The sequence below is a fragment of the Brassica napus genome, chromosome A5 (assembly GCF_020379485.1).
Source record: "Brassica napus cultivar Da-Ae chromosome A5, Da-Ae, whole genome shotgun sequence".
Classification (NCBI taxonomy): Eukaryota; Viridiplantae; Streptophyta; class Magnoliopsida; order Brassicales; family Brassicaceae; genus Brassica; species Brassica napus.
The window spans coordinates 15883806-15893528 of NC_063438.1; the positions used below are offsets into that span (position 1 = coordinate 15883806).

General features: G+C 38.4%; 1 pseudogene; it reads right to left on the minus strand.

Annotated features, from left to right (window-relative positions):
- Positions 1-655: 655 nt before the first annotated feature.
- On the minus strand, positions 656-9295 carry LOC106372998 (annotated as a pseudogene).
- Between the last annotated feature and the right edge of the window lie 428 nt (positions 9296-9723).

The following is a 9723-nucleotide window of genomic DNA, read 5'->3' on the forward strand; positions in this document are numbered from 1 at the left end:
TCTCTGGATGGTTTGGATAGATCCTTGCATAAACGAATCAAAGACTCAAGTTTATCAAGGTAAGTGGATCGATTGGTGACACAAGAGGCTACGGAAAGGCTCCTTGATACTCCTAGGCTATAGATCGGATATGACACACCAAACTAAGGCCCTTAGCACTGGATATTACACACCAGCAGACTGGATATTACACACCAGACACTTCAACAACTCGCAAAGCAAGAGAGAAGACACCAAAAAGGTTTTAAACAAAAGATAACTTAGATTAGAATTAGGGTTTGTGATACACTTAAATAGAGAGATCCTTGTACATGCACAAGGTCTCGAAAACATAAGAAAACATAAAGGAAAAGGCTCCACACGGTTTCAAAATAATAACATAACACTTAGAGTAAAACATAATATAAGATAGATGATGAAGTCGGTCCAAGATGCCTTAGGCCGAGTTGCATCCAAGATACATCAACTAGGAATGTGTAAGTGAACTTGATACCTCATTAAAAACCTTGATTAGAAAACCCAGTGGGACAAAACTAATCAAGGGAAAAAGAGTATACCAAGCCACTTGCCTAGATGATGATCAGCTTGATGGTAAGATCACATGAATGGTGATGAGTGTGTCTTGGTGGCTCAAGCTTCTACCAAGACAGTCTTCTTGCTCCTTAGAGATCTTCAGTATGTTTCCAACAGCTTCCTTGAGTCTCCTTGTCATTGCACGAGTTATAGGACCTGTGGGAATGGCTAGGACAGCTTCTTCTTCAGCTAGTGTATCTTCAGTCTCTCCTTCTTCATCTTTATCAACTAGCTGGTCCATGATCATATCATCCCCTCCCACTTGAAAAGGATTTTTCCTCAAATCTGGCTCATCTGCAATAAAAGGGATCAAGTCAGTAACATTGAAGCTATTACTCACATCATACTTACCTTGCAAATCCAGTTTGTAGGCATTGTTGCTGATCTTCCTTATGACCTCAAAAGGTCCATCAATCCGCGGCATTAGCTTGGACTTCCTTTCATTGGGAAACCTCTCTTTCCTTAGGTGAATCCAGACCTGATCACCCACTTCAAAGACCATCTCACGCCTTCCTTTGTTAGCATGCTTAACATACTGTTTGGTTGTTGCCTCAATGTTGAGCCTAGCCTGCTCGTGGAGTTGCTTCACCATCTCTGCCTTCTTTTTGCCATCAACGCTGACCCTTTCACACTCAGGTAAAGGGATTAAATCCAAAGGAGAGTTGGGATTGAACCCATAAACAATTTCAAAAGGAGAAAACTTAGAAGTAGAATGCACAGCATGATTGTATGCAAATTCACAATGAGGCAAATAGTCTTCCCATGATTTCAAGTTTTTCTTTATGAATGCACGCAAGAGTGTTCCAAGAGTCTTATTAACTACTTCAGTTTGTCCATCAGTTTGTGGATGACAAGTAGTAGAAAACAAGAGTTTAGTACCTAGCTTAGACCAAAGAGTCTTCCAAAAATAACTAAGAAACTTAGTATCTCTATCAGAAATAATAGTCTTAGGCATGCCATGTATGCGCACAATCTCTTTAAAGAACAAGTTAGCAATATGCAATGCATCATCAGTTTTGTGACAAGCTATGAAATGTGCCATCTTTGAGAACCTATCCACAACCACAAAGATAGAATCCTTTCCAGTCCTAGTTCTAGGCAATCCAACAATGAAATCCATAGATATGTCATTCCAAGGATGATAAGGTATAGGGAGAGGAGTATACAAACCGTGAGACTGAACCTTAGACTTGGCTTGCTTGCAAGTTGCACATCTCTCACATAGTTTCTCCACATCTCTTTTTATCCGAGGCCAAAAGAAGTGATCCTGCAAAGTTTTAAGAGTCTTTGCAATACCAAAGTGACCCATGAGACTTCCTCCATGAGATTCCCTAACAAACAAGTCTCTCAAAGAACAGTTAGGCACACACAATCGATTATCATAGAAAAGAAAACCATCATGTCTAAAGTAGTGTCCTACAGCAAATTTCTCACAAGAGTTGTAAGCCTCTTTAAAATCAGGATCATTCTCATACATTCCTTTAATCTGCTCAAATCCTAATAGCTTAGCATCAAGAGTGTTCAAGAGAACATACCTTCTGGATAGTGCATCAGCAACTATGTTTTCCTTACCTTGTTTATACTTGATGACATAAGGAAATGTCTCAATGAACTCAACCCACCTTGCGTGTCTCTTGCTGAGTTTGTTCTGTCCTTTGAGGTATTTGAGAGACTCATGATCAGTGTGAATGACAAACTCCTTGGGCCATAGGTAATGCTGCCATGTCTGCAAAGCCCTCACCAAAGCATAGAGTTCCTTGTCATAAGTAGCATAGTTGAGAGTTGCTCCTCCAAGTTTCTCACTGAAATATGCTATGGGTCTCTTTTCCTGCATAAGAACAGCACCAATTCCAATTCCTGAAGCATCACATTCAAATTCAAAAGTTTTATTGAAATCAGGAAGTATAAGAAGGGGGGCATTAGTAAGCTTCTCTTTTAGGCATTGAAAGGCAAGTTCTTGCGCTTCTCCCCATTTGAATCCAACTTCTTTCTTGATCACCTCAGTCAATGGAGCTGCTATGGTGCTAAAGTCTTTCACAAACCGTCGGTAGAAGCCAGCTAATCCATGGAAGCTTCGCACTTCACTTATGGTTTTAGGAATCGGCCACTCTTGTATTGCTTTCACCTTCTCTTGATCTACCTTTACTCCATCTGCACTCACAACAAAGCCTAAAAAGACCAAGTTATCCGTACAGAAAGTGCATTTCTTAAGATTAGCAAATAGCTTTTCTTTCCTCAAGACATCAAGAACAGTCCTAAGATGTTTTATATGCTCTTCTAAACTCTTAGAGTAGACAAGGATATCATCAAAGTAAACTACCACAAACAATCCTATAAAAGATCTAAGCACATGATTCATCAATCTCATAAAAGTACTAGGAGCATTAGTTAAGCCAAAAGGCATCAATAACCACTCATACAAACCATGCTTAGTTTTAAAAGCTGTTTTCCACTCATCTCCTTCTTTCATTCTAATTTGATGATACCCACTCTTCAAATCTATCTTAGAAAAAATGCTAGAGCCATGCAATTCATCAAGCATATCATCTAATCTAGGAATAGGGTGGCGATACTTCACTGTTATGTTGTTGATTGCTCTACAATCAACACACATGCGCCAGCTCCCATCTTTCTTGGGCACAAGAAGCACCGGTACGGCACAGGGACTCATGCTCTCACGGATATGGCCTTTCTCCATCAGTTCCTCAACCTGCCTCTGAAGCTCCTTAGTCTCAACTGGATTAGTTCTGTATGCTGGCCTGTTAGGAAGAGTAGAACCTGGTACAAAATCAATCTGGTGCTCAATCCCACGTATAGGAGGCAAACCAATTGGATTATCTTCAGGAAATACATCTTCAAAGTCCTGTAAAAGAACAATCTTGGCATAGAAGTTGTGCTGCTTGTGTTGCTCGGGTTTGAGATCTATTTCTTTCTTCTTCTGAAGCTGTAACTGATCTTGATGCACTTCCTTAGGAGTGAGAGGCACCAAAATAGTCTTCTTGCCATTGAACTCAAAAGAGTGCTTATTAGTAAAGCCATCATGTGTAACTCTCCTATCAAACTGCCATGGCCTTCCAAGCAAGATATGACTTGCTTCCATTGGTATCACATCACAGAGTATCTCATCTTCATATCTCCCAACGGACAAGGGTATAGAAACCTGAGTAGATACCCTCATCTCGCCTTCTTCATTAAGCCACTGCAGCCGGTAAGGTTTAGGATGCTTTTGAGTTTTCAAACCAAGCTTCTTCACCATTGTCTCGCTAGCAACATTAACACAGCTTCCACCGTCGATGATCAGGCTGCAGACCTTTCCTTGCACTAGACAACGTGTGTAGAACAAGTTCTCTCTTTGTTCTTGCTCCTCAGTTTTGTTTTGCAAACTGAGAGTTCTTCTTGCAACCAAAAGTCTACCTTGAACTGGTTCTTCCTCATACTCAGCTTCTGATAGTTCTTGATCAGTCCTTAGTTTCTCATCTTCAGATTCAAATTCTCCATTCTCCAGAAGAATCATAACTCTCTTGTTAGTACACTCGTTAGCATAATGCCCACGCCCTTGGCACTTAAAACACTTCACATCTCTTGCACGCGAGCTTGTAGCTTCCACTTTACCCTTATCTTTGTTGTAGATGCTACTAGTCTTAGATTCTTCTTTTGGCTGTGGCTTGCTCTCCTTCTGATAGCTTGGTTTATCTTCCTTAGAGGTCTGGTATCTACTGGAACCATAGCTGCCACGCGCATAACTTCTTCTCTTAACTTGCTGCTCTACCAAGATAGCTTTGTGTAGCATCTCCTCTATCTCCAAGTAGTGTTGCATCTCCACTCTATCTTGTATCTCACGGTTGAGTCCACCAAGAAAACGTGCCATAGTAGCTTCACTGTCCTCAGATACACAAGCTCTTAGCATAAGCAATTCCATCTCTTGAAAGTATTCCTCTACAGACTTTGATCCTTGTGTAAGCAGTCTCAGCTTTTGATGAAGATCACGGTGATAATGACTTGGTACAAACCTCTTGCGCATCACAGCTTTCATCTCTGCCCATGTTTCAATGGGGAATTCACCATTGCGCCTCTTGTTTGTAACCAACTGATCCCACCAGCTCAAAGCATAGTCATTGAACTCGGTAGCAGCTACTTGAATCTTCTTGGTCTCTGAGTAATGCTGACAGTTGAAAACGAGTTCTATCTTCTTTTCCCACTCAAGATAGGCATCTGGATCAGCTTTACCATGGAAAGGAGGGATCTTAAGCTTCAATCCTGATAGCTCATTGCGTCTATGCCTTCGGCCCTCATGATCATGTCGAGATCTTCTACTGCTATGTCTCGAACCGGAGCTATGGCTACTTCTCTCATAGAAGTTATCAGTTTCTTCTGATCCAGCATGCTCACGCTGACCTTGTCTGTTTCTTCTTTGCTCACGCCTCTGGCCGGATGCTTGTCCTTGCCCATCATTTGGTCTCTGATCATACTTCTCTTCCAGCAACTTCACCATCGCATCCATTACTTGTTTGGTGATTGCTTCTTGTAACATTTTGTTCCTTCTCATAAAAGTTTCATCGTCCTCCTCAGATCCCATTGCTTCCTGACAGACACAAGATTTGAACCAGTAAGTAGTTCAAAGGAATCGACACACAACAAGGATTCAAATAAGGCAACAGAAAGATTTAAACAAGGCGGCAATCAATACTTGAACAACACGCAACGATTTGAATTCTTTATCACTCACTAAATGGAAAATAATCACAGATCAGATTCAACGGATGATGAAATGAGATTAACAAATCCTGATCTATGATTCTAACAACAGATCGAGTCACACAAACACAAGAAACTTTTGGATCAAGCAAACCGATAACGTATTCGACAAGAATGTGAAAGGTTTTTGTTTAAAACTTGATCGAAATTCTTAGATCTAGCAATATGAGACACGAAACAATCAGATCTAACAATCCTGATAATGAAACAAACAGATCAAGTGAGAATAAACACACAAGAACCGAATGATCAAAGATATAAAACGATAAAGAGAAGATCTTATGAACAAACAAAAGAGAAATCGAAACTCCCCTTCCAGAGTGCTCTGATACCACTTAATGAGATCCTAGGACTCTTCTCTGGATGGTTTGGATAGATCCTTGCATAAACGAATCAAAGACTCAAGTTTATCAAGGTAAGTGGATCGATTGGTGACACAAGAGGCTGCGGAAGAGCTCCTTGATACTCCTAGGCTATAGATCGGATATGACACACCAAACTAAGGCCCTTAGCACTGGATATTACACACCAGCAGACTGGATATTACACACCAGACACTTCAACAACTCGCAAAGCAAGAGAGAAGACACCAAAAAGGTTTTAAACAAAAGATAACTTAGATTAGAATGAGGGTTTGTGATACACTTAAATAGAGAGATCCTTGTACATGCACAAGGTCTCGAAAACATAAGAAAACATAAAGGAAAAGGCTCCACACGGTTTCAAAATAATAACATAACACTTAGAGTAAAACATAATATAAGATAGATGATGAAGTCGGTCCAAGATGCCTTAGGCCGAGTTTCATCCAAGATACATCAACTAGGAATGTGTAAGTGAACTTGATACCTCATTAAAAACCTTGATTAGAAAACCCAGTGGGACAAAACTAATCAAGGGAAAAAGAGTATACCAAGCCACTTGCCTAGATGATGATCAGCTTGATGGTAAGATCACATGAATGGTGATGAGTGTGTCTTGGTGGCTCAAGCTTCTACCAAGACAGTCTTCTTGCTCCTTAGAGATCTTCAGTATGTTTCCAACAGCTTCCTTGAGTCTCCTTGTCATTGCACGAGTTATAGGACCTGTGGGAATGGCTCGGACAGCTTCTTCTTCAGCTAGTGTATCTTCAGTCTCTCCTTCTTCATCTTTATCAACTAGCTGGTCCATGATCATATCAGGTGTTTAGGTTAATAGTATTTAAGGAATCACGTGCAGCATATTCTAAAATATAAACTTGATAGATATTCTGAATCAAAATATAGATAGTGTCGTTATTGATTCAAATATTTGCGGATCCTATTTTAATGATGAGCAAATTCGGTGAGATTATTTTGGAAACATGTATTATATATTTTTCTACTTTTTGATGCTGTTTTAAGAGAAATTGATAGAGATTATTTTCGAAGTTAATATCTATATTATACAATATATTGTGTCTCCCTATATTGTATCATACAAATTGTGTATCTTTTATTTGTTGCTCAAGTTTGAAACTCATGAATTGACTACTCTCAAAAATATCTAAAAAATATGAATTTAGATGAGAAACTTTACGTAAAAATATAGATGAAGATGGGCGTTCACTATTTCTAAAAAAATGAGATTCTTTTGTTATGAATTTGTAAACCGAAGTGTAATTCTGTTGCTTTTTGAAAATTTTATTCAAATATATAGAATGTTGGATAACACGTATAGTACACATCTGTAAGAATGATATTCGGAAATGACTATATGCATTACAATATGCAGTTTTGATGTATGATATGAAAACGTAGACACATTCTTAATGCCTTAATACGAAAGAGAAGTGTGTATGAACCTAACATTGATATTGAGAAGTGTGTATGAAACTTTGAATTACTTATGTAGTATGAGGATCAAACTCAATAACACATTAACACACTGGTTGGTTTTGAAAAATATGTTAAGTGGAGAATACGTTTGATTTTGGTCCCACGAGCTGTATGGATGGTTCTGAAAAATATGTTAAGTGGAGAATACGTTTGATTTTTCCTTTGGAATATAGTCCTTTATTTATTTGTTTTATTAATTCATTATTGAAAAAAAATGCAGTGGCATATCATTGTAATTAACTTTAAAAGGCAGGGGCAGAATCCTATTAGGGATTCTGCTTTAATAGTATAGATATATATATATATATATATTAATATAAACACTTATTAAATAGGACTTCTTACTCATGTGGCTTATAACTATTTATATTTTCTTATAACAAAAAATTTAAACCATTGATAAAAAAAATTTGTTTGAAACTTTTAACAGTTTAGTAATTTATACTCGTTTTAAAAAATTCAAAATACATAATATACGAAAAAATCTAATTCTTATTATATGGTTAATGCAATTGTGTAATTTATTTTAATAACATATATTTAAACAAAAATGATTGAGTGTATACAAAATTGTTAGCAAATATTTGTTATTGGAAATCATTAATTGCATATATATATTTTAATAACATTAGGTAATTTCGTAGTTTCATTTAAGGAAAGAGCGAATAATAACTTTTAATACTAATAAATGATTTTATGATGAGTTTAATGAAAATTATAGTTTATATTTAGATGGACCAACTTACTTTTCTAAGAACTCTCGAAAATCATTCTCATGACGACACGTGTCATACTTCTAATGTTGTAATGCTTCTCTTTTAATATATAAGGGATATGGGAGACGTTAGATTTAGGGTTTCTATTCAGAAAATCAGGATTATAGAGATATAGACTATTAAGCATATATGGATATTCTAGAACTTAAACATATAAGAATAGTCGATCAACTTCTGTAGGACCTCAGCTGTCGCTTGTTGGTCCTGAGAAAGTGTTGATCGATATGATGCTCGTGTGATAACTTCTGTAGGACCTCAGCTGAGCATGCAAAACAGATAGTCCTCAAGGACTCCATTGACTTTGATAGCAGAAACTAGATCCTTGAACCTCTCCAGATGGTCTATATGATGCTCGTGTGATAACCCACAGTAGGGTGTCTGTCCCACGGCTGTAAAGTACTGAGGCTTCAACTCAAAGTCTTGCCTCTGTATGGCTGAAGGACGGATGGCAGATCTAATATCATAGTACTTGTAACGGCCTGATCCCCCGGCGTCCGACAGGGGTTATCGAAGGGGCTTTATGGACACGTGTCTACTCATTTAGACAACCCTACGTGTCCCGTTACTGGTCTCAAGAGTCGACGGATGCATAACCTTCTTTGAAATACCGTCACACCCACATCCATATACTTCTACTTACAGTCCAGTGCACATGGAAATGGAAATGGAGGGATGAGCAACAAGTTACTAAGTGAAGTGACTCTAGACCAGCCTGCCCGCATGACATTTTATACTACTCTACGCGGGATCTAGGGCTGACCAGCCACTACAATCAGTTAATGCATCCTATCATTTCATATCATCATCATTTATTTCCATGCGTTCAATTCTATACATTTCTAGCAACCTCGCGATCAATCAATACAATGATCTCACTCATTGCCACGCACGTCAAACCATAAACTTAACCGACTCGATGTACAAGACCGACTCAATCTTATGACACCTTTAACACCCATATACCCGACCATGAACTAAGAACTCTACAATACACGTTTTTATATCCCACCTCTCGCGGTTGGCTCGTCTTTCTCTTTTCTCCGTGGGTAGCTCTCGCTAGACCACTACCCCATATTCCTGTGGATTCCACCACAGCTCCTATGGGTGCCTAGCGTAGAACTACTACCCCACGTACTCCCTCTAGATTCTATATGATTTCCCAAACCCATGCTTAACCTTAATGTTATTCACTTATACATTCACTTATCCTTTCACATCCTTATTCACTTTAACTTATCCATTCTCATTCCCATTCACTTACCCTTTACACTTAGACTTGTACTTGAACTCATTCACTAGACGCCACCCGTTATCGGTGTCACACACATTACACATCGCACTCAAGTTTCACTTACAGTAGCATTAGCAATCAATAGTCATCTATCATCTTAGCATTCACTTCTTTCTAGCATCCTAGTTTTAATCACAACCACTCATGGGACTACACACCCAAAAATACAAGTATCAATTACCAATCAATCATCACCACAACAGCACAAGACAGTTCATTAAGTCCCATTTAACAGTATAAGGGTTCTTATGCATCATGATCCTAATCTAACAAGATGAACTACTCAGTTTCTAAGCGATTCATAACAATAGCTTCTTCACCCTAACTCCTATGAAAATTTATTCAACTTCCTAGTGATTCTCCACTACTTTATGTTGATATGTATCAACATCAAGCTTCTTACATCGCGATTCATCCTGGTTTGATTAGAATAACAAATAAGTTGTCATATTCCCAAACAGGAAACAAGGAT